The following is a 26620-nucleotide window of genomic DNA, read 5'->3' as shown; positions in this document are numbered from 1 at the left end:
GTTCTCAAGTGTGGCTTTAAATGGACACTTTTCTGTCCCTGCTTCCCCAATCCCCTGCCCCACCAAGGGAAGTTCTGGTAAATGAAGGTAGAGCCAGGGTTCTCCTTTCTTTCTAAATTCTATGATTCCCTGAGCTTTCTGGTGAAAATATCCATTTTTTTCCTCTATGTAGAATAAAAATTGAGTGCCTACCAGGACCCTGGCAAGTCAGACACTGTCCAAATATCAAAGGAAAAACTATCTTTGATCACATCTGGACCCCAGTAGTTAGGTTGGAAGCACATCATTCCAGGACAGTGAGAAAGGATTTGCAAATGAATGAAGTCTCAGTGACTGATACTACAGGTAGCTGGCACATCAGAGGGAAATGTTTATTGGCTATATATTACACTGAGAAATAGAACGGATAAATATTTACGCTTCCACTGAGACACATTTGAAATTCCCAAACACCCATTGTATAATCTGCTAAGCAATTTGCCTAACTGTTTTGCATTCTTTCCTAAACAGGTGATTATAATATTTATTCTAGTCCTTGTGGATGTGTTATTGGTGGTTATTGGTAGTTGTTATTTATCTGTTGTTGCATTTTTTTTCTTTTTGAAGGGGTGGTAACAACCTCAGAGAAACTGTTTACAAGGTTATTATAGTAAGTCTCTTGATTTTTAAAATCAGAATCAATTTGGTTTCTCCATTAACAAAAGCTACAAATCCATAATCTTGAAAATTATTTGTGCAGGACAAAAATTTTTATTAGGCAGTTAGTATAAACTCTGCTTGCAGAGTCAAAGAACTACCTTTCCTCATTCATCAAATACACCGGTTAATAAAGAATGAGCACACATAGAACCAGAGCACAATAAAGTATATATTTCCAGATGAAGATCACACAGATATTTTTCTTTGATGTTAAGGAAGCACCTCAGGACCTTAGAATGCCTCAAGGGGTTTCCATTCATCATTTCTGACTACGTAGAAGACCCACAGAAATAAAACACAGTGGAGGTTGTAGCACACACAGGAAACTCCACAGTGATGCTAGGTTTTCCTGTGTGTGTTACAATCTCATTGGCCACCTGTGCGTGGCCAGGCCCAACCGCACGGCCTTTGCCCTTAAAAGCTAGCCTGTGAAACAGAGGAAGGTTGCCCTCTCTTGTAAGAGGTGCGGTCCCGAACGTTCAGTTAGATTCTTGATGCTTGGCACAAAATAAAGCTTTGCTTGACCTTCAAAAAAACAAACAAACAAACAAACAAATGAAAAAAAAAAACACAGTGGAGAGCTCTGATTTCTAAATGCTGAATAGCACAGCTCACTGTGCATTTTGCTCATCTCCTGTTTTCCTATTCAGAGACTGTTTGTTCAGAAGCCTACATGAATGAAATGCAGGAATATTTGCCTTGCAAGCGTACATACAATAGACAGGATTCAGAAGAAATGGGAGTGGGAAAGAACTGGTGAGTTGGAAGGGTCCAGAATGCATGCAGGCAGGAAGTGAAGAGGATCTTGACAAGGATGAGGACAGTAGAGCTTTTAAGAGGAAGGGAAGATAGTTGGCCAAGAAAGGAGCTGGAGAGTAGAGGAAAGGAACCAAAGGTGTTCCAGTGTTAAGGCAGCAGCAATATTTGGGTTTGTGAAATAAATTTGCTTTATTACTTGAGGGTTTAGTTGATTATAGAACTTTCTGTAGAACTTGTAGAACTTTCCCTCTATATTGTAACTTTTTTCTATATTGCACTTTTCTCTTTCCCCAAACCATCAGCTCTTTGGTGGCAGGATCTTTATCTTTCGTCCTCACCTTCCCAAAGCACTCAGCACCATTCCCAGGCTCATAATAAATACTTGCTGAATGTTTGGAGAAGGAAGGGTGTGATGAAGAAATCAAAGGAAGCGAGAGATTATGTGGGAAAGGGCATTTGCCTTAAAATTTCAGAACCAAGAGGAGCAAATTCTAGAGCAACATCCTTATGTTTACAGAATGGTAAGCTGAGACCCACAGAAGCAACTTGTCCAACCAAGATCAAGCAGTTATGGTGGCAGAGGTAGAGTCAGAAACTAGGTTTGGGCTGTGTGCCCATCTCATGAAGTCTCCTGCCTCCTCCCAAGAACACAGTGCCTGCCCAAGTTCTGTCAGGGAACAAAGTTGGGAACACAAAGAAGCATCTACACGAAAAATGTCTTTTAGTAAACAGAGAGTGGGCCATGATGATTCTAAACAGGGGTAGGTTCTATGTGAATAAATATTCTTGTGTACCTCCCATTTACTACACAAAATGTAGCATATTACAGATACTGAGCAACGTCTTTTTTTTTTTAATGCAAAATATATCTTGGAGAATTCTGGTATCAATACAGAAAGAGCTACTTTTCCTCTTAGCTACAAGGTATTCTATTGGATGGCTGCAACCCAGTTTAATTAAATGGTCCCTTACTGACGGACTTTTGGGCTATTTCTAATCTTTTGATGTTAGGGGGAAAATCCTTTAATGGCTAGCATGGTACATACACAAAGGGTTTGTGTATTTGTAATTTTGACATATTGCCAATTACCTTCCTAGCGGCTGTGCCGACTGATGTTCGCGGCAGCCGTCGGAGAGCACGTGGTTCCTCACAGCTTCCACAGCAGAGCGTGTTCTCAGGCTTCTTTCCATGAGCCAATCTTGGGGGGAGAAGTGCCGCATCAGGGTAGTTTGATTTGCATTTTTCTGTGGAGTGAGGTTGAGCGTATTTAAGATGGAAGGCCATGGAAGTATACAGAAAGACTACAACAGGATCTCCTCCTCTTGCCAAGATCAGTAACCAGCACCCTGGGGGCGGAGGCCTCTGCCTCAGTGGATGGTCTTGCTCACATTCACAAACCCCCTAAGGGTGGGCACTGTGATCTACGGCGTAGAGATGAGGGGACTGGAAAGAGGGTCACCTGCCCACGATCTGGGAAGTGGCACCGCAGGGCCTGAGACTCAGGCGTGGAGTGTCCCAGGACCCCGGTCCACTGCCACCCTGCACTGTTGAGGACGCTGTCTTTATGAGAGTTTGAATTAGGTCATTTGTATGCTGTTCTGCTCCAAGTGGATTTATACCCTTCTCCCTGGCCTTGCTGTCCCCCAGCCCCACGCCTGCTTTGGAAGGACATATTTTCTCTTGAATGTCGCTACAGTTCATCACTTTTCCCTGTAGGATTTTGAGATGCAGAAAGTTTGCTCCTGGGAGGTCTCTCCCTTTGCACTTTCCCCTGTTCTGCTGGCGTCTTGATAAAAGCCACCGTGTTCATAGCAAATTATAAATATTGATCTGTTTTCTCTCTCACCTTTACATAAAGATAGGAGTTGGGGCACTGGGCTGTGTAATCATAATAAATGAAGCAAGTGGAGAAAATTTAGTATTTTCTTAACTCTATATGAAGGATGAACTCAGTGGAATCATCGGACAACAAAAAGTAACATAAGACCCGTTGACTTCTAAGCTCACCACAGCCGGACTTCACCCAGATTACCTGGGGAAGACGAGTTCTCCTGTGATAGAACAATTGCTTGGAAAGAGCTGGAAAATTAAAAGTAGCCAGCATGAACTACTGGCCTTCTACTAAAGTGGTCCTCACCTGTGAGGCCTAGACAGGAAGCCCTGTCAGCTGAGATTCTGTCTAGGAAGGCTTTCCACTGTGCTATCGAGTAACAAGGGAATGCTGGCCTCTCTCTGCCCCGGGTCTGCTTGCAGATACTTCCTGCTTCCTCTAATTTCATCCTTGCATCCAGGCATCTGCCCCCAGTCCCACTAGCCACACTTGGAAGTCTCTGTGGCCATCCAGGGCAGCACTTCTAGAAACTGTTTCTGCCTTCCCAGTCTGGCCCTCTTGGTTCTTCCTATCCTAAGACCTCAGCCTGCCTGCTGAAGGAGGACAAGCTGGTGAAAGCCAGGCACCATCCCCATGGAACCTGCCTCACCACCACCCGAGGCTCACTCTTGGCTTGTACATATTCCAGAAACCAAGGAGGAGGTTGAGGCTATTTCTAATCCCAGTCACCTAGGCAAATGACATCACTTGGAAATTGCCATGAATGTACACTTTTCAGATGGCTGACATACAGTTCAGTTGAGGGTTGAAGGAATTTAAAGAAGTACCATCCCGTGTACAGCCCGTGACCTCATCCCAGGGCTTCCCTCAAGGCTGTTGCTTTCTGTCCTCAGTTGTCAGGAAGAAGGGCTTGGCAGGAAGACAGTGAAGAAAGACCAAGACCCACATCCTTCTATTTTCCTTCCCTCTGTTTGCACTGTGAACAACCACCTTCTACTTAAAATGGTGTGTCTCTCGTGTGGTTGCACATTGGAATTACCTGGAGAGGTTTTAAAGGTGCTGATAGCTAGGTTCCATTCCCAGAGATTTGGATTTGGATAGTGTAGCTGTGACCTGGACCCTGCATTGTGGTGAAACTCCCTGGTGGTGCATCCAAGGTCATGGCAGACTGGAAGCACCACAGGGGTCCAGCCAGGGTCCAGCCAGGGTCCAGACTGGATGAACAAATGAGGCACATCCAGACAATGGAATGGTGTTCATCCTAAAAAATGGAGGACATTTTGACCCACGAGACAACAGGAGTGAACCTTGAGGACATTATGCTATGAGAAATAAGTCAGATACGAAAAGTCAGACATTGTATGATGCCACTTTTATGAGCAGTCATGGACTTTAATCCTCTATCATGAGCATCTGTGGTACCCACATGCCAGTATCCAGATAAGCTCAGTCAGAGCCTCTCAGGTTCTCTAGTTTCCTTCCTAAAATTACAGAACCAGAATGTCAATGGTCAAAGCCTGGGGTTAAGAGCTTAAATGATTTCCTAAGTAATTCTGATGGGCTGCAAGAGTCCTAAAACCCAGACTCCTTGATCTTACCTGAGGGTCTTGGGCAGTCCGGCTCCTGGATGCCTTCTCAGCTTTACGTACTGTCTTTCTTGTGTGGCCCAGATGGGGCTAGTTAGCCTCATAACACCTTGTGTGTACATGATACCTAGTTAGGGGTTTGCATCCTGCCTGGAATGCCTTTACTCGTTTGCCTCTTATAGTCCTCCTCAACCTTTAAGGTTTGGACTGACTTTTCCAACTCTTCCATAGACCTTCCTGGATTCCTTTCTCATTCTCATTCCCTTTCCTTCCCTCCTTCTGACCACTAGGTCCAATTAGTTTCAAGCTTTAGGGCCCCTTCTATGGTAACCATGTATCTCTCACTCGATGTCTCCAGAATATGGTCTCATGTTTGAGACTGATTCTCCCTGGAAGACAATGTCCTAGCAGATATGGGGCTGGTGCTCCTACAATGGGAGTAAGTGTTCAGTATTTACCACATTCAATCCAATATAACATTCCAGACCCAAACTTCCTTCTAAGCTCCAGATAGAGAACATTCGGTGATCCATATGGTGGCTCAATCATTTCAGTTAAAACACAGTCAAAACAAGGTCTTGATTTAACCCAGCAGATTTCCCCTTCCTGCAGTCTTCTTCTGTCTCAGCAGTGGCATCTCTGGGTGCTCACTTGACTGCTCAGCTCAGAATGCTGAACCTCATCAGAGGCTGTGTCTCCACATTTCTCACTCACTTCCTACATCCTGGCTGACATGAGGACCTGACAGTTCTGTCTCTAAGCTGAATCTCAAACCTTCCCTTGTCTCTTCATTGATTCCGTCAGCTACCAGGTACCAGGTCTCTCTCTACAGGGAAGTGCCAGCTGGGCTCAAACACCCACCTTGCCTCTTCCACTTGGTTTTTTTCCCTGTGACCCAACTGAATGGGACAGTGTGTCTGACTGTGTCCTTTCACTGCTCAAAGCTTGTCACTGGCTATTCAGTGCTCCATTGCCACAGTTTTTAATATCTGGAAGGTTCTGCCTATGCCTTCTGCCACTCACCTTGTTTTTACTTCCCACTCTAGCAACATCAGCCCCATCTCTGCTCTCTGTACTTTGACCTATGTCTTTTATTCCTCAGAGAATTTGTCTATAATGTTCTTTCTGCCTAGAATGCTGTGACTGTAGGTGACAGTAATATTGGCCACATGCTACTCTTATTTTAGCTTTACTCTCAATATCACTGCCTTGGGGACACCCATCCTCAGCCCCAGTATAATAGGTCCCTACTTTCCTTCCCAGAGCACCCTTGATTTTTCCATCGTAGAATATAACCAAGTGTATTTATATTAAAAAAATGGATATTCTTACTCCATTGGGTTTCTTCTCAAATTGTATCCCTGATTTCAAGTATCTATAATTGCTCTGTAAATATTTATTGCATGAATCAGCTCCAGACAACCCACCTGCCTGTACAGACCATCCTCATTCTCTTGGCCCTCCTCCTTTCCACCCCAGAATAGAGAAAATTGTCATTATGTTGGTCGTAGAATTGCTCCTCTGTTGAGCTAGCCCAAGTGAATCACTAATGCACAAAGCCAGGAGGGTTGGCTTAGGATGGAAAAATGTAGGAGTGGGCCCTCCCCTTCTAACTAGCAAGCCCTCCCTCCCATCTCCTCTGTGTTCCCGTGGTGTCTGGGACACACTTGTGCAGCCTCTGGTCCCCCACCTGCTAGACTCCCTACTAGGGCAGGAGGCTGGGAGGGAGGAAGACTCCATCCCTTTCTCTTTCCCTCTCTGTGCACAATACGGAAAAAGGAGGCAGAAGAAGGAATAGTTTTTCCTGATGAATGCTGCATTAAAAAAAAAAAAAAGTTTCTTTGGCATTTAAATGACCCTATTGATTCTATATGCAATAATAGTTTCATTATATGTACTGTAAATTCTTAATAAATGTCAAATGTAACATGGGTCTGAGAACCTTATATTTGGAATGAACAAGCTATAGCCTCACGATAGTGAAAACTTACTGAGCCCAGTTTCCTCTCTGCTTTAACTTGTTTTGGGGAGAAAGCACTTTCTTATAGTTGTCAAGATTACAGCCTTACACTTTCTTATAGTTGTCAAGAATACAGACTTCGGAAAAACCTGGGTTCAAATTCTAGCTTTACGAACTGGGCAGCTTGAAGACAATTATTTACAGTTAGTGAGCCTACTTTATAGGATTTTTTAAAAGATCACATAAGAGAACACATATCAAATGATGAGCATAGTGTGCTTTTATAGTATATTGCATATCATTATAACACATAGTATACAGCCAACATTCAGTAAATGGTAATTATTCATAATTATTAGTATTATAAATTTCTTACCATAAAGTTCAGCAATAAAGCTTACCTGGGGTAAAATTGAAATGTGCCTAATATCTATCTTTCATTGAATAAGTATTTCTAGAACCCCTAAGATGCTTCAGGCAGTGTTCTAGGTACTAGATTACATTGTGGTGAATGAAACAGGCTTGGTTTTGTCCACATAGAGGTTAAAATTCAATGGGATGTGGAAAAACAAATAAGCAAACCAATTAATATTTAGCTATAAAAGAGAATAAGCATCTTAGGGAAATAAGCCAAATGCTTTGGGGAGAAATGATGGAGAGAGGTCTCCATGGATAGAGTAAGCAGAGAGGTGGCAACTGGACAGGAGCTAACTGGCTAAGTACATTGCCTTATTCCTGTTTCCAGCCCCACAACATGGTATCAGAAGAGGCTTGGCCAAACACCTTGTTAATCTGTTCTGGTCCTTACCAAATTTCCTGATACATTTTTATAAAATTAGCTGAAGTCAGATTCTCTAAACTGACCAAGAATAGTGAACATAGAACACACAGCCAACCTACAGGTCAGTAGATATAAATTTAAAAAAATAAAATCTTAGATAAAATGCTAGCAAATGAAATCCAGCAGCATTGGAAAAGGATAACCTACCACAACCAAATGGGTTTATTCCCAGATTCCAGAGGTGGCTTGGCCCAAAGAAGTCAGCTAAAATAATTTATTCTATCAGCTGGTCAAAGGAGAAAGACTATATCTGCATCATCTATAAGTAGAAAAATCCTACCTTTGTGTTTAACATTCAGAATAAGGCTTTTCTTTATTATTCCTGGCTGTGGTTGGTTTGCTGGAAGTTATAAGGCTTTTGGTATGAAGATTAAAATAAGCAAACCTTAAAGGTTACTAAAAAAAGGGGGGAGGGGTATATGTGTGTGTATGGAGGGAAATGTAAACTGGCCATCTCTTCCAGGCTAGTTTTAGATGGTATCACTTTCCATAAAACTTGCAACCAACATAGGCACCCTTTCTGCCCAATCCCTTGCCCAACAGCTTTGACAGAAATAAGAGAAATAACGCCCCCAAGGCTGTGGTTGCTCACTAGTGACATGGTTTATGCCAGCATGTAACTGATTGACAGCCTCCATTTCTGAAATTAATTACTTTTCTTCTGGAGTTAAATTTGCTGATGATGCTTCTCACAAAAATATGAGGCCGTTACATAGCAAATGCTCTAATTAAATAAGAATAAAGGCAGAAAACTTCCAGACCTAAATGAGATACATTTATTCCATGCATGTGTTTGAATCTTTAATAATTGGAAATGTAACAGTCTCTTCCCTCCTGGGATAGTGATAATATCTTGTGCTTTCCTGTATTTGAATCCATCTCCCCTCTAATGTTTATTTATGACTGTGGTGAAGAGGAGAGATGCATTCACTTCTGTCCTTCCCTACCACCCCATGCCCAGTCTCCCGGTCCCCAGCGCTGTGGTTTGAATGGTGTCCCCACAAAATTCATATGTTTAAGCCCTAACCCCTCAGTGTGACTGTATTTGGAGGTTACAGCTCTTTTAAGGACATTAAGGTTAAAGGAGAGCCATAGGCATGACATCTTAATCCAATAGCACTGGAGGCCTTCTAAGAGGAGGAAGAGATCCTTGTCTGTCTCTTGATCCTTCAATGTACACACCCTGAGGAACGGGCCTGTAAAGAGGTCACAGTGAGAAGGTGGCCATCTACCGGCCAGGAAGAGGACCCTCTCCAGAATCTGACCATGCTGGTAGGATGACTTGTAAATTCCAGTCTCCAGAGCTGTGAGAAAATATAATTCTATTGTTTAAGCCACCCAGGCCACGGTATTTTGATATGATAGCCTGAGTAGACTAAGACACTCGGTGAGGAGAGAAAAGGATAGCTTGGATTATGAGGGGAAAAAAAAAATCTAGGGGCACCAGGGTGACTCCTTCGGCTAAACCTCTGACTCTTCATTTCATCCAGGTCATGACCTCAGGGTCATGAAATAGAGCCCAGCATTGGGCTCCATGTTCAGTGCAGAGTCTGCTTGTCCCTGCCCATCCCCACTGCACACTCATTCGTGCTTTCCCTCTCTCTCTCAAATAAATAAATAAAATCTTTTAAAAAATATTCCAGTTTTGCCTCCTGTCTCTCGTCTCAATGGTCTTTTCTGCGTTCGACACATAGTCCACTCAGGGAAGAAGGCTGTGTCCCTTGAACTCGCTTCTAGGGACCCAAGGGCATAGGGACAGCAGTGTTCTTGGAGAACCAACATCTCTTTTCTTCATCCCTCCTTCTCTCCTTCACTCTCGTCATGTGAAGTTGCGCAGAAGGATCAGTGAGGACGTCTGTGTGCTACGTACTGAGTCCTACCACAGCCTGAGATCTGCCCCTTTGATCCTCATATCCACAATAGTGGCAGAAGCACAGCAAAGGAGCCCTGTTCCATATCTCCCTGAAGTAGCAGAATTTAGTGTGTGTGGCTTTAAAGCTAGTGTTCTTAGCACAGCTCTCTGCCTGTATCATGCTTCTCTCAAGAGCCACTTATCACAGGTGCTTCGGTTGGCCAAGAATGGGTATAAGAATTCAGGGACCAAGTTGATGTCCCAGTCGTCAGGATACTACCAAATATTATTCTCCCCTTTCTCCCCGCTCCTCTCACCCCAGACCGGATTCATTAGATAAAAGAAATAGAGAAATTCCAGGTGCTCCAAGCCCTCAGCTCTCCCAAAAGTTGCTCTTTGGTGTATTGGCTAGGGGGAAGCAAAAGAAAAAGATATCAAGTAAGAATCTTTGAGTCACCAGGTACCTTGGGTAGGGGAGAGGAGGGATTTAATGAATGAAGACTGGTATGTTACAGAAATCAAGGGCAGAAAAGTGGCTGGGCCTTGGGAAGAGAGCTAGCAGAACTGGGAACTTGAAGCTGGTCTGGATGCCTCCCATTCTCTTGTTTGGAAGGAAACACTCTCTTAATGGCTTAATGGCTTCATCCTCCTCTCTTTCTATATACACTTCCTTTGTCTGTCTAGTCTACAGGCTGGAATATGGGGGCCCCACAGAGTCAAAGTTACTTGTTCATGTCTCAGCTGTCCAGAGACTTTTCTGGGCTATTTTTAATTCCATTTGTCCATCCCTAGGACATAGGACCTGTTTGGCCCAGCACGGGTGAGCCTTCCACTCTTGGTCTAGGCTGCTGTGATCCAGATAGGCAGGACCAGAGTAAATAAGGCGTCGGCTGGAAACAAAAAGACATCCCCTCAAAAAAAGTATATACCACAGAAAACAAGAGACGAAGAAAGACAGAGGAGGAAGGCATCTGGTTGACTTTTGTTGAGTTCCTACTAGGTGTGTGTTTCTGTGATCTAGATGCTCTGATGAACATAGGGAATAAAGTGTGATCCTCTAAGGGGATATCTGGATTGACCAGACAGACCTAGAAGAGACAATTTCTGAGCATTACAAAACAGTGTTTATGCAAGGCCTAAATTATGTGGCCCAAGTGCAGTCTCCAGAAGTTCAGAGGATGAGTAGGGCCTGTGGCAGTGAGAAGGAAAATGAAGTTTACTGTGGCAAGCATCATCTAGATGTGTTCACATATTCTGATTCCAGACTCTCCATAGCCCTGTGAGATAAATGCTACCCAAGAAAACTTCCTGGAGGGAAAGGACATTCTGGTGGCTCTAACAATATGAACAAAGGCTTGGCAGTGGGAAAGACCATGGCTTGTGCAGGGGACATTCAAGTGATTGGTCTAAATGAGGCAGAAACACTTTGGGAGTAGAGGATTTTGTAGGAAAGAAGTGTAGTAGGAACACACACTAATAAAATCATCACTATCCTTCTATTCCATTTATATCTTGACCCCTATGATGATATGCCAGCCTTCAGAACGTGGCATTGGGGGCAAAGAGATGAATGAGGTGCAGCTCAGACTGTGAGAAGCCCACAATCTAGCAGACGGAAGAACAGATGGTGAGTGCAACAGGCATACTCTTCACTCATTTCGGAGGTTAAAACGTCTCCTGTGGCTTCTGGTTTCTCGGTCTCTGAGCCATGTTTCACCATGGCAGTAGGGAGGGCAGAGGATGAAGCCCAGGACATCACGATTGTAGGTCTCAATGTGTCTTTATTATTTTCAAGGACATCTAAAGAGATTTTAAAAAGAGACCCAATAATCTAATGGCACAGACTTTGGGGGGCTTGGGGGTGATCCAGCACCCAAAACAAGACACTCATCAGAAGTACCAACTATGCATAATACCCCCAAAAAAGTGGCTGCCATACCATTGGACAACTACTTTGCAACGCTGTTCATACAGAATAAATCTAATTTTTAATAAAAATGTATCTTTAAGATATACACAACGATTACCCTAGAAATAGATTGAACTCTCTATTATATTGATATATACACAATCTCAGAAATTTGTCTCTAGTGCCTAGTTTACTATACACCAACAGAATTTAGAGCTCCATAAAAATATTTTATAGCATTCAGGCAGCAATGTTCCTATTTCTTATGCGGATACATTGGAAATGTGGTTAGGGCTGTCATTCATCCCTGGCACTTAAATGTTTTTCACAAATAGTTGCTGCCTTAAGAAAGCATCACCAAATAAAATGATTTTATTTGGTTCTTTGATGATATGTCAATAGACATTAAAATAAAAACGCCCTTGTACTCAGGGGCCATAGCCCCCTTCAGAATATTTGCACAGGAAGCTGGAGGGTCTCTGAAGACTCTTCAGTGGGAATGAGGAGGTGGAGTTGGGGGGAGGGTGTTATTACCTCTTCAAAGGATGGCTTAGGTTGTTGGCCACTTCAACTTTACTGGGAAGGTAGGAACGTAATAGAATTTTATGGAGATATACCCTTACCTGTCCAGATAAGGATTGTCATATCCCTGTGTCTCCTCTCTCCGCCAGTGTTGAGAGGGAGTACTTTTAGGGCACAGGTATCTCTACTCTCCAGACACCAACAGTATGTAGGTGTCCCTATCTTTAAGCAAACTCAGTCCATAACTATATCTTTGCCTGCTGGATAGGGTTAAGAAGGAGGATGATATAAAGACTTTACAAAATGATTCATGTATCATCTATTTATAGAAGGAGGCCTGGGGCACCTGGGTGCTGCCTTCGGCTCAGATCATGATCTCAGGGTCCTGGGATGGAGCCCCACATTAGGCTCTGCTCAGCGGGGAGCCTGCTTCCCCTTCTCTCTCTGCCTGCCTCTCTGCCTACTTGTGATCTCTCTCTCTCTGTCAAATAAATAAATAAAATCTTAAAAAAAAAAAAAAAGAAGGAGGCCTGATAGGACATTGAAAAGGGACTTTTGCATCCATAAATTAGATTGGCCTGCCCAATTATATTGCTTGGAACAGTTCACATAAATATAATAATAATAATAATAATAAATAATAGTAGTACTCCCTTAAGCCCCCTTCCTTGCTTTCTTTTCTTCCCTAGCACTTACCATGGTATTCACTATTTTTTTACCTGTTTACTGTTCATCTTCTTCCACTAGAATGGAAGCCTTATGCAGACAAAGGATTTTGTCTTTTATTCCTTTCTCCCACTCCACTCTACCTATATCCTCAGTGGAATATGTCCAACTCAAGTCATGTGCTCATTGAATATTTTTGAACACATGGAAATGCTAACCTTTAATACGTCTTGGTTATTTCTTTTACCTCATTAATACAATACTATGAGTAATACAATGTATTCTTCCCACATTTTTAACTTCAGAAAATAAATGAATCTATTTTTCATATGAAGAGTTTCAATAGCAGTGGAGCCCAGATTATGATTTTAAACACCGTTTGCTGGTAAAACAAACAAAGGCTTCCTAGAGAAGTGGCTGATGCCAGATCTGGAGTGGGAGGATAAGACTGGAGTGTTTTATTAAACAGAAAGCAATGAAGCAATCAAAGACTAATTGAGTTGTATCCAGAGGTTTAAAAGGTCACCTTGAAGGGATGCCCACTGGCCAAAGATGGAGCCTTTTATGTGCAAAAAGATTAACTAAAATTGGTTGAAAGCCTTTAAGTCTTAAAATCCATCCGTTCATAAGAGTAGTTTTTAAAATATTTGTATTGGTCACCTGAAAGTGGCAACTAAGAGAAAAGAATCAAGACTTCCTGTTCAGCTCAGAGATGGAAAGCTGGGAAAAGAGCAGCATTGTTCCCCCACAGCAGGAAAAACAAGAGAGGGAGAATAAAGCTAGGTGGAGAAACTAGAGATAAATGCGTTTGCTTGAATTTTCCGAATGAGGTCACAGGGTATATCACCAACCTGAAATCCGGTGTCAGAGACACAATGCAGCAGACAATTAAGGAGATAATTTTATTCAGACTATAGCAAGAGGGACGTCACCTCGGATTCAAAGATCAGCGTGTCTATTTCAGCAGGATGTCTTTGCCTTAGACTTTATAGGGAGTAGAAGGCAGGTTACAAGTGGGAGATATATAGGTGGGAATGTTTTGTAATCTAAAGTCACAGGAGCTGTATTAGAAACAGCTATTTCTGCCTCTAGCTGATTTGGGGGAGGGGCGGGATAAACAATTCTAACTTTAGCTATTCACTCATAATACAGAAAAACAGGCAATTGACTAGATTGAAAGTGGAAAGGTCTATGACTGGCCTTGTTGGCAGGTTCAGGGGGCAAGGGGAAAGGTGTGTGTTTGGCCCCCTCACAAGTAAACGCAGTCATTTAGAGTTTTATGCTAGTCATGACAGAGAGTAGACAGAAATGTTTATCTGAGTCAGAGGGGGAAGGGGGGTTCTTTGTGCTAAATCACTTTCTGGGACACAAAATGGTGGGGGGATTTATCAAGTGTTGCTGTGTGAAGGAAACACAGGACCAGGTAAAATGCAGCGTCTCCCTGTCTCCCTGGAGAGACAGGTGTCTACAAGTATCTAACAGTCTGTTGCTGGTCACCTAGGGCAGACCACCAGGTGCCACAGAAGTCCATAGATACAGGCAGAAAGAAGCTTTTAAGGAATTCCTAAAGGTTGGTGTGGGCTACATGAAGTGTGAATCTCAGACACAGTTAGAGGCTTGCAAACTTGTAGGCTGTTTCTCTCAGGAACCCACCCACCCAGGTGTTCAGCTCAGTGCTGGCTTGTGGAGGCCGATGGGAGACCCTGTTGAAACTCCACTGAGCTTTATCTCCCCTGTGAAGCAAAAGCCTTTTTCTTTCTGAGGAAGAGCAACAAAAATGGTAACAGTGGTGGGTTGGAGACAATCCATTGCAGCTGTGTAAGGGGGAAGGGCAAGGAGAAGGGCAGGCATAGGGCATGTCCCAGCACTAGGACTGGCACAGGACCAAGACCATTGGTGAAGCCACACCCCCGCTCAGGTGCACGGTGAACACGCACACCCGAGGCTCAGACCTCTCCCTCCCAGCGTCTCCCACAGCCACACTGCCCAGTGCGAAAAGAACATCACACGGGGCAGCACAAGAGAGATTTTCTCTGAGAAGCTGGGTAAAGAGGAGACCTAATGCCAAGCAGGGAGCAGACACCTAGTGAAACCCTCCACAACAAGGTAGGCCTACTCATGATGGAGATAAGCTCGGTAGGTTCCTGCCTGGTGTCTTTAACGGTATAAAATTATTTCTATTTTGTCTTTTTGCCTTTTGTTCTCCTTCATCGCGTGTTAGTAATTAACTTTCCTGTTATGACTTGCCACATGTTTTTATCCCATTATTTTCAACCTTCCCGTATCATTTTGTTTCAGATGCGCTGCTTATGCAAGCTGGTGATGGTGACTGTGTTGGTATTTGCCACATTGATATTTTACAAATGGCCTCTTTGAATCCCTCCGGAAATGGATCCTTTGAGGGTTGAGGTAGGAGCATAACCTTGGTAAAGCAGCGTGTTGGGCATAATCCTCTCTTAGAGCATTTCCTTTAGCTTTCATATTTTCTCTTAACATGGGCAAGACCTTCGTAATAGCCACCTCTCTACATGAAACGGCTTCTTGTAGTTAGGAGTGCTCCGGGAAGCCGACTGTTGACGAACCTCCTCCAGATAAGAGTCAGCAGGTTCTTGTCTGGGCTTTCTGTGCAGAGAGGCTCTCACCGGGGATTTAGCCAATTCGTAAAGAGGTGCTGTAATCACAGAAAAGTATAGCACTCATTGCAATATCCAGTTAAAATCAGAGTCCTCTCCGTTGTCATTTGTGAGGAGTCTAAGATATGTTTCCATAGCCTTTGGTCTATCAGGAAAGAGTACTTTTCCTTCTTTAAGTAGGTCATCCCCTAAATAATAAATTATTGGACAGACTTGAAATACAGCTTTTAAAACTTGAGGTCTATTTTCTCCTAAGTCTGAGAGCAAGTAAATGGCATCCTGTTCCATAGATTTCCTGGTCCTCTGCACAAAGTAGTAAGTCATCTACATGTTGAGTCAGAACTGAATCACAAGGGGGAATTGGGGTCTTTGAGTCTCTATTGAGGACCTGGAACATGGAGCAAGGGGTGTCAGTGAACCCCGAGTACATAACTGTCTAGATACCATATTGCCCTCCCCAGGGGAAGGCAAAAGGGCATTGAACATCTCGGTCTAGAGGCACCCTGGGGAGATGGCAGAGCTAAGATCTGCTTCAGTGAAGCAAGTGGCTTCAGGAAGAATTGATGATAGCATCTATTTGGGTTGGGTACTTCTGAGAGATGAGGGATGGTAATTTCCTTGGTGGTCCTGAGTTGTTGACAAATGGATATCCCCATTCATTGGTTTCTTTCCTGGAAGGATGGAAATGTTATAAGGAGTAGGGTAGGCTATGAGAAAACCACCTTTGGATATAAGCCTTCCAAATAGATTTGATCCTTCTTTGCTTCTGGATTTAAGGAATATTGCAGAAGGTCAGGTAATGGTGGTGTGGTAGGGTCTGTCTGAATTTTTATATTTTCTCTTCCAGTCATTTTGTCTATTATATGTAAAATGTTTAGCCCATAGAATGTCAGGCCCAGTCACAAGATCCCTATTTGGCATGTGTATTAAACATAATGGAGGAGCACCGGGGTGGCTTAGTGGGTGAAACACTTGACTCTGGGTTTTGGCTCGTGATCTCAGGGTGGTGAGATGGAGTCCCACATGGGGCTCTGCAATCATTGGGGGTCTGCTTGAAATTCTTTACTTCTGTTCCTCCCTCTGCATGCACACATGCACTTTCTCTCTCTCTTTCTCTCTCAAATAAATAAATAAATCTTCAGAAAAAAAAATAATGGTGGAAGCAAAGGTGTATCTAGAGCAGACACAATTGGATTATGGATCAAAAAGTGCCCTAGAACCTGAAACAGTAAGTCCCTCTGGTGTGTGATTTTACAATTCAGCTTGCTAAGTAAGTCTCCTATTAAATTTTCACAGATAGCAACATAGTACTAGAAGTCCTAGCCTCAGCAATCAGACAACAAAAGGAAATTAAAGGCATCCAAATCGGCAAAGAAGAAGTCAAATTATCACTCTTCGCAGATGATGTGATACTATATGTGGAAAACCCAAAAGACTCCACTCCAAAACTGCTAGAACTTGTACAGGAATTCAGTAAAGTGTCAGGATATAAAATCAATGCACAGAAATCAGTTGCATTTCTCTACACCAACAACAAGACAGAAGAAAGAGAAATTAAGGAGTCAATCCCATTTACAATTGCACCCAAAACCATAAGATACCTGGGAATAAACCTAACCAAAGAGGCACAGAATCTATACTCAGAAAACTATAAAGTACTTATGGAAGAAATTGAGGAAGACACAAAAAAATGGAAAAATATTCCATGCTCCTGGATTGGAAGAATAAATATTGTGAAAATGTCTATGCTACCTAAAGCAATCTACACATTTAATGCAATTCCTATCAAAGTACCATCCATCTTTTTCAAAGAAATGGAACAAATAATTCTAAAATTTATATGGAACCAGAAAAGACCTCGAATAGCCAAAGGGATATTGAAAAAGAAAGCCAAAGTTGGTGGCATCACAATTCCGGACTTCAAGCTCTATTACAAAGCTGTCATCATCAAGACAGCATGGTACTGGCACAAAAACAGACACATAGATCAATGGAACAGAATAGAGAGCCCAGAAATAGACCCTCAACTCTATGGTCAACTAATCTTCGACAAAGCAGGAAAGAATGTCCAATGGAAAAAAGACAGCCTCTTCAATAAATGGTGTTGGGAAAATTGGACAGCCACATGCAGAAAAATGAAATTGGACCATTTCCTTACACCACACACAAAAATAGACTCAAAATGGATCAAGGACCTCAATGTGCGAAAGGAATCCATCAAAATCCTTGAGGAGAACACAGGCGGCAACCTCTTCGACCTCAGCTGCAGCAACATCTTCCTAGGAACAACGCCAAAGGCAAGGGAAGCAAGGGCAAAAATGAACTATTGGGATTTCATCAAGATCAAAAGCTTTTGCACAGCAAAGGAAACAGTTAACAAAATCAAAAGACAACTGACAGAATGGGAGAAGATATTTGCAAACGACATATCAGATAAAGGACTAGTGTCCAAAATCTATAAAGAACTTAGCAAACGCAACACCCAAAGAACAAATAATCCAATCAAGAAATAGGCAGAGGACATGAACAGACATTTCTGCAAAGAAGACATCCAGATGGCCAACAGACACATGAAAAAGTGCTCCATATCACTCGGCATCAGGGAAATACAAATCAAAACCACAATGAGATATCACCTCACACCAGTTAGAATGGCTAAAATCAACAAGTCAGGAAATGACAGATGCTGGCGAGGATGCGGAGAAAGGAAGGGGAACCCTGTTGGTGGGAATGCAAGCTGGTGCAACCACTCTGGAAAACAGCATGGAGGTTCCTCAAAATGTTGAAAATAGAACTGCCCTATGACCCAGCAATTGCACTACTGGGTATCTACCCTAAAGATACAAACGTAGTAATCCAAAGGGGCACGTGCACCCGAATGTTTATAGCAACAATGTCCACAATAGCCAAACTATGGAAAGAACCTAGATGTCCATCAACAGATGAATGGATAAAGAAGAGGTGGTATATATACACAATGGAATACTATGCAGCCATCAAAAGAAATGAAATCTTGCCATTTGCGACAACATGGATGGAACTAGAGCGTATCATGCTTAGTGAAATAAATCAAGCAGAGAAAGACAACTATCATATGATCTCCCTGATATGAGGAAGTGGTGATGCAACATGGGGGCTTAAGTGGGTAGGAGAAGAATCAATGAAACAAGATGGGATTGGGAGGGAGACAAACCATAAGTGACTCTTAATCTCACAAAACAAACTGAGGGTTGCTGGGGGGAGGGGGGTTGGGAGAAGGGGGGTGGGGTTATGGACATTGGGGAGGGTATGTGATTTGGTGAGTGCTATGAAGTGTGTAAACCTGGTGATTCACAGACCTGTACCCCTGGGGATAAAAATATATGTTTATTAAAAAAATTTTTTTTTTCACAGATAGTATCTCAGAGCAGGAAGAAAAGTTTTTCAGTCAAGGACCCAAACCTTAGGTAGAGGGCATGGAGATAGGGAAGACCTGTTACTGGATAGTTACTTGAAGTACGCACCGCCTGTGTGTCATCTTTACTTGGAGGGAGAGGTTGAATGAGGGTGGCAGGCTTTAAAGCGCAAAGAGCAGCACAGTATTGCTTTTAATGTGATTAACACTGAGAGTTGATGAGGATGAATCCCTATTGATAGTTAATCCTATTTGTTTAAGGGTATGTGTTGCGAGTTTAGCTACACTGCTCTGGAGTGTAGCTGCCCTGGCATCTATTTTGTGTGGTCAGTTGGCCTTGTACAGAAATTGATGTTTAGTTTTCGGCAAGTCCAACTTCTAGAAAGCAGCCTAGTTTCCTTGGCTTAGTAACCTCCTCCAGAGCTTTAAAGTGTTATTTGAAACTGGCTCACATAGGCAGAGGGCGGGGTGAGACTGAGAAAAGGGACAGGTCCTCCTGCTTGTTAGGTGGCTGTTGTAGTAAACAAAGGGAAACTGTCTACACGGTTTGTCCTGGGTGGCATCAAGCACCCTTGTGCCTGCCCACCAAACCTTAGGAAGTCATGGAGAGGCCTTAACTGGGTTCAGTCATGTATCCCATGGAGGTGTTCTCAGCATTACTTCCTTATCGCAAGGCTCTGTCTTTGGAGCAGCCTTTAAAAGGGGGAAAGGCAAGAAGAACCCAAATTCTAAGGACAGAGTCGGGGTGAGGAGCCTCCAGTCTCATGATTCAAACTCACAGGTCAGCTGGCAGTTGTGTCCTCTCAGTGCTCCTTACCAGTGGGCTTCCTAGGATGGGTAGTGGAGACGATGGTGTAAATAATGTTGGTAATAACTAACTGGGCTGGTCACTGCAGGCTGTGGGTTAGAGTTCTGTTTTTACGTGTAGTCTGGTTGTGTGTATGCTCAGTCTTTCATGTCATTCTGATGTTATGCCATGTGTAGGTATTCAAAGTTGCCTATCAGATTTTAGGACCTGACATGTGTTCTTTATCTTGCTAGACACTCAGCGGTCTATTTCAAACTCAGGACTCATCAGTATCCACCTTCACTTCTTGACTCTTTATTTCTTGGTGTATTGCTCTCTCTCCGTTATCAATCCCCACCCTCTCCAGAACCTCCATTAGAAGCTTACTGGTTTCTGGATCTATCTTTCCTATTTTCTGACTTTCTTCCTTTTCCTCTTACTATCCTTCTGGCTGCAGCTGAAAAAGTGCCTTAACTCAAGTCTTCCAGGTTACTCTTTCTTTCTCTTTATGCATTTATTTGGCTTTTTTAGTCCATCTGTTGAGAATTTTACCTCCATTAATTATATTTTTCACTCTAAGAAGTTAATGATTGATGTGTTTTGTGTAAAAGGTTCTCTCTCAATGCGTTATCTTTTTTTTTTTTAAAGCCTTCTGAGTGCTGTATTAACTCTTTGTCCTCAGATACAAATTTTGCCATTGGTCATGTTTGTTGTTCTTTCGATATTGGATGTTTTTTCTGAATTTCCTCCAATATTGGATGATTTTTGATTGCGTGTTTATCTCAGCAATTGAAATTTACTGTTAAATTATCCTTGGTCTCTAGCTTTGGGACCTTAGCAGGTGTTACTGTTTTGAATGAAATGTATATGGTGAGAATTGCCAAGGCTGGATGAATGGTTGGGTGAACACCTGGTATTCTGTGCATGAGCACCCATTTGTCTTGGCACTGGACATGCTCTCTAGCTTCTTTGATCTTAGCTTCCATCTGCAAACAGATACCCCTTACTGCTGCCACCCTGGTCCCTGAGGAAGAGCAGGAATGAGGCACAAGATTTTATTTGCCTGGAGTGCCTCAACTTAGCTAGCGCTCGATTCATTGCTTCTGGGTTACATTCAGCTTTTGACTTTCATTACCTCAATGCAAGGGGCAGCTGTAATGCCATTTCCAATTTTTTTATGCTAGAATATTCCTTCATAGAGTCTCCTATATCCTGCCATGCACACACACCTAGTTTTTTGAGCACAGCCATAAAAATGTAAAATGAAATGAAAAGTTATTTCAAATAGTTGGGAAAACAGAAGGTTGCTCTATGTGTTTATTTGGAAAACATGAAACTGGAAAATTTTAGCCTTGTTGTGATTTTTTTTAATTTGACTTTTTATTGCAATATTTGCTTTATTGTGATGGTCTGAAGTCAAATCTATAATATCTTCAAGGAATGTATTATATTACAAAAGCTTTTAAAATACATGCTGATGAGGGTATGTCCCAATATAATTGATTTTGCTCAAATCTTATACATTTTACTTCAGGAAGTTACACATGTTTTTTTCTGAAAGGGCACTATGTGAATGCCAAAGGGCCCATCACACAAATGTTAATGGGCTTGGTGAGCCATAATCCTGAACCTTGGCTCACTTGGGTCTTTCTAGAATGGGACTTTCTATACTAGAGAGGACTCCTGGACACTTATCCCCACCTGAAATGGGGCAGTACTCCTCTGTTCCCATGACATCCTATCTTATCCCTACTTCTGCACCTAAAACAAAATCTTCAACCTTGTCTTTCATGTCAGGAGAAGAGACAACCTTGTTTGTTCACCTTGTTTATCTTAAATATTATAGGCGAGGTATTTTCATGGTAGTTACAAATCCACTTTATTTGTCTTAAATATTATAGTTTAGATATTTCCATGAAAATTACAAATTGGCCATTGGAAGTGACCAAACTTCAAAGGAGAAAGAAGCATGGTGCTACCAGGGGTGACTTCAAGAAGATTTAAGTTCCCTGGTCAGTTTCCTATAAAACACTGACCATGAGAGTCCTCAGTAGCAACCCATTCAAGACCATGTCGTCTAATTGCTCTTAAAGTATGGTCCAAGAATCCCTGGGGTTCCATGAGACCTTTTCAGAGATTCACAGAGTCTTTCCTTTTTCAACTTTGTATTTGTACAAAGTAGATTCTCTTCATATACTTCAACCAAAACAACATATTGCAACAGATTGAATGCTAACTTGATGTGATAATTCAGCTGTCTTCTATTAAATCAGATATTAAAGAGGTTTGCATAAATATTGAGCATTGCTATTCTTCTCATTAATTTGTTCTTGTTTCATAATATATATATATATTTTTCAGTTTTCAAGGTCATTTTTATTTATTTTATTTATTTTTTTCATTTATTTATTTTCAGCATAACAGTATCATTGTTTTTTCACCACAATCAGTGCTCCATGCAATCCGTGCCCTCTATAATACCCACCACCTGGTATCCCGACCTCCCACACCCCTGCCACTTCAAACCCCTCAGATTGTTTTTCAGAGTCCATAGTTTCTCATGATTCACCTCCCCTTCCAATTTACTCCAACCCCCTTCTCTCTAACTCCCCATGTCCTCCATGCTTTTTGTTATGCTCCACAAATAAGTGAAATCATATGATAATTGACTCTCTCTGCTTGACTTATTTCACTCAGCATAATCTCTTCCAGTCCCATCCATGTTGCTACAAGAGTTGGGTATTCGTCCTTTCTGATGGAGGCATAATATTGCATAGTGTATATGGACCACATCTTCCTTATCCATTCATCCGTTGAAGGGTATCTTGGTTCTTTCCACAGTTTGGCGACCATGGCCATTGCTGCTATAAACATTGGGGTACAGATGGCCCTTCTTTTCACTACATCTGTATCTTTGGGGTAAATACCCAGGAGTGCAATGGCAGGGTCATAGGGAAGCTCTATTTTTAATTTCTTGAGGAATCTCCACACTGTTCTCCAAAGAGGCTGCACCAACTTGCATTCCCACCAACAGTGTAAGAGGGTTCCCCTTTCTCCACATCCTCTCCAACACATGTTGTTTCCTGTCTTGCTAATTTTGGCCATTCTAACTGGTGTAAGGTGATATCTCAATGTAGTTTTAATTTGAATCTCCCTGGTGGCTAGTGACGATGAAATTTTTTTCATGTGTCTGATAGCCATTTGTATGTCTTTATTGGAGAAGTGTCTGTCCATATCTTCTGTCCATTTTTTGATATGATTGTCTGTTTTGTGTGTGTTGAGTTTGAGGAGTTCATTATAGATCCTGGATATCAACCTTTTGTCTGTACTGTCATTTGCAAATATCTTCTCTCATTCCGTGGGTTGCCTCTTTGTTTTCTTGAGTGTTTCCTTTGCTGTGCAGAAGCTTTTGATTTTGACGAAGTCCCCAAAGTTTATTTTCGCTTTTGTTTCCTTTGCCTTTGGAGACATATCTTGAAAGAAGTTGCTGTGGCTGATATCGAAGAGATTACTGCCTATGTTCTCCTCTAGGATGCTGATGGATTCCTGTCTCATGTTGAGGTCTATTATCCATTTTGAGTTTATCTTTGTGTATGGTGTAAGAGAATGGTCGAGTTTCATTCTTCTACATATAGCTGCCCAGTTTTCCCAACACCATTTATCGATGAGACTGTCTTTTTTCCACTGTATATCTTTTCCTGTTTTGTCGAAGATTATTTGATCATAGAGTTGAGGGTCCATATCTGGGCTCTCTACTCTGTTCCACTGGTCTATGTGTCTGTTTTTATGCCAGTACCATGCTGTCTTGGTGATCACAGCTTGTAGTAAAGCTTGAAATCAGGTAACGTGATGCCCCCAGTTTTATTTTTGTTTTTCAATATTTCCTTAGTGATTCGGGGTCTCTTCTGATTCCATACAAATTTTAGGATTATTTGCTCCAGCTCTTTGAAGAATACCAGTGGAATTTTGATCGGACTAGCATTAAAAGTATAGATTACTCTAGGCAGTGTAGACATTTTAACAACGTTTATTCTTCCGATCCAAGAGCATGGAATGGTCTTCCATCTTTTTGTGTCTTCTTCAATTTCTTTCATGAGTGTTCTGTAGTTCCTCGAGTACAGATCCTTTACCTCTTTGGTTAGGTTTATTCCCAGGTATCTTATGGTTCTTGGTGCTATAGTAAATGGAATCATAATATATATTTTTCATAAGACATATTTATATTAATGTGAAATAGGCTTCTTTTCATTATTTGAATAAGCATCAATATAGACTGATATAATGAACCCCATAAACTGTTTCTCCTTGAGGTCCTTAATAATTTTTAAGAGTTAAAGGGATCTTAAAACCAGAATGTTTGAGAACTGCAGTGTTAGTCCCATTTTACATGGGAGACTCACCCAAGGGTCTGAGCTAGGGAATGGGGGCAGTGAGAGGCACACCACATTGTTTGACTGCATAGTCCACATACAAAAACACTGTGCATATTATTTTTCTGTATTGTAGCCATCTATCTTTTATCTGCATGTGTATTTTTTCTATTATTAACTGTATAACAGAGAAACTCAAAGTAGTAATCATACTGGAATATGGCATGTATATATGGGGTGTTCATGCAAAACAAACATTTCTTTATTTCCCTTATAAAGAATAGAAGTCAAAAATGGGCAGAAGACATGAACAGACATTTCTCCAAAGAAGACATACAAATGGCTAACAGACATGTGAAAAAATGTTCAACATCATTAGCCATCAGGGAAATTCAAATCAAAACCACATTGAGATACCACTTTATACCAGTTAGAATGGCAAAAAGTGATAAAGCAAGAAATAACAAATGTTGGAGAGGTTGTGGAGAAAAGGGTACACACTGTTGGTGGGAATGCAGGTTGGTACAGCCCCTCTGGAAAATAGTGTGGAGATTCCTCAAAAAGTTAAAAATAGAACTACCCTATGACCTGGCAATTGCACTACTGGGTATTTCCCCCAAAGATACAGATGTAGTGAAAAGGGCCATCTGTACCCCAATGTTCATAGCAGCAATGTCCACAATAGCCAAACTGTGGAAGGAGCTGAGATGCCCTTCAACAGATGAATGGATAAAGAAGATGTGATCCATATATACATTGGAGTATTAGCCATCAGAAAGGATGAATACCCAACTTTTGAATCAATGTATATGGGACTGGAGGAGATTATGCTGAGTGAAATAAGTCAAGCAGAGAAAGACGATTATCATATGGTTTCAATTATTTGTGGAACATAGGGAATAGCATGGAAGAGATCAGGAGAAGAAAGGGGAAAATGAAGGGAGGGAAATAAGAAGAGGAGAGGAACCATGAGAGACTATGGACTCTGGGAATCAAACTGAGGGTTTTAGAAGGGAAGAAGGTAGGGGATGGGTGAGCCCAGTGAGGGGTATTAAGGAGGGCACAGATTGCATGGAGCACGGGGTGTTATAGGTAAACAATTGAATCATGGGACGTTATATTAAAAACAAATGAGGTGGGACGCCTGGGTGGCTCAGTTGGTTGAGCAGCTGCCTTCAGCTCAGGTCATGATCCCAGCGTCCTGGGATCGAGTCCCACATCAGGCTCCTTACTTCGCAGGGAGCCTGCTTCTCCCTCTGCCTCTGCCTGCCATTCTGTCCTCCTGTGCTCGCTCGCTCTCTCTCTCTGATAAATAAATAAATTTAAAAAAAAAACAAATGAGGTACTGTATGTTGATTAATGTAACAAAAATTATTAAAAAATAAATGATTGCTATGTTATTAATGCCTTTCCTATATGAGACTTTGGACTTTGGAGTTAAATTCCAATCATTGGCTTTGGAATTGGATTAATTTCATAAGTTCCTAGACTCCATAGTCTTTCACATCCCCTCTGTTTTTCCCCAGCACCTTTTTATCCTAATAAGTTGTTCTATGTTTTTTTAAATTAAGGACTGAATGCATACAAAAAAAAAAACTGGGTGATAGATATACAAACATCAGAACGTATCAGTGCTCTAAGTCTATTCTCTCCCCCCCATGTGCACTCCTTCCATCCTGAGATAACTACTTTCCCGAATATAGTACTTATCATTTTCTTGCTCTCTTTATAATTTTGCCACATATGTAGACATCCTAACCAAAATATTTCCTTATGTCTTAAATGTAAATGACTGTATATAGAACTGTTATGTGTGGCCTGTGCAAATTTCTTTTTCCCACTATTTTTTCTTCTCCTCCTCCTCCTCTACCTCTTTCTTCTTCTCAAGATTAACTTGTATTGATTGGTATGTGAAGTATACATTTTTCATTTTCCTCCTGCATAGTCTTCAAGTACATAAATAGATTATAGTTTACTGGTCCTGTTTCCTATCAAAAGAATATCCAGATCTTATATAAAAACAGTTTTTCTCTGTTAAACTTTTTATTTGGAGATGATTGCATGTTCACAGGCTGTTGTAATAACTAATACAAGTAGATCTCTATGCTCTTCTCCCAGTACGTCTCAGTGGCAACATCTTGCCTAAGCATAGCAGTATTACAGCCAGGAAACTGACTTGATAAAATCCGCTTACCCTATTCAGATATCACCAGTATTCAGGCACGTGTGTGTGTGTGTGTGTGTGTGTGTGTGTGTTTGTGTGTGCGTGTTTAGTTCATCACACAGTCAAGGTACAGAAAATGTCCATCACAGTAATCCCTTATGTGATTGTTTGATATGACAGCCACCTACTCCCTTTCTTCTCTGACTCTTGGTGCTCTCTTCTCCATCCCTATAATTGTGTCATTTCAAACCTCCTCTATAAGTGGAATCACATACTGGGTAGCCTTTTGAGATGGCTTTTCCCCACTCATCATTATTCCCTTGAGATCTATCCAAGTTATGGCATGCACCAATAGTTGGTTCTTTTTTTGTTGAGTAGTATTCCATGGAATAACTGTGCCCAATTTATTCAGCTGTGAAGGACATTTGGGTTGCTGCCAGTCTGGGCATAGTTCATGAAACTGCTGTGAACATTTTTTGCAGGTTTTTGTATAGAAGCGTTTTTAATTCTCTGGGATAAATGCCCAAGAGTGAGATGGCCAGGTTGCATGGTAAGCACACATTTAGTTGTGTAGAAAACTGCTAAACTTTTTTTTTCCATTTTCCATTCACATTTGTGAACATTTTTATATGTCCTTTTGGTGTAG

The 26620-nt window shown here is 41.7% G+C and overlaps 1 long non-coding RNA gene across 1 annotated transcript; it reads left to right on the top strand.

Annotated features, from left to right (window-relative positions):
• The first annotated feature begins 14530 nt into the window (after positions 1-14530).
• On the top strand, positions 14531-16603 carry LOC106005091. Its single transcript, XR_001178246.2, has 3 exons — positions 14531-14732; positions 14925-15035; positions 16556-16603. It is a non-coding gene; the product is annotated as an uncharacterized LOC106005091 (long non-coding RNA).
• Positions 16604-26620: the final 10017 nt, after the last annotated feature.

The sequence above is a fragment of the Mustela putorius genome, unplaced genomic scaffold (genome assembly GCF_011764305.1).
Source record: "Mustela putorius furo isolate JIRA1106 unplaced genomic scaffold, ASM1176430v1.1 tig00000145_pilon_pilon_pilon, whole genome shotgun sequence".
In the NCBI taxonomy this organism is placed as follows: domain Eukaryota; kingdom Metazoa; phylum Chordata; class Mammalia; order Carnivora; family Mustelidae; genus Mustela; species Mustela putorius.
The sequence above is the reverse complement of the archived record's forward strand: the minus strand, read 5'-3'. Positions and strand labels throughout refer to the sequence as shown.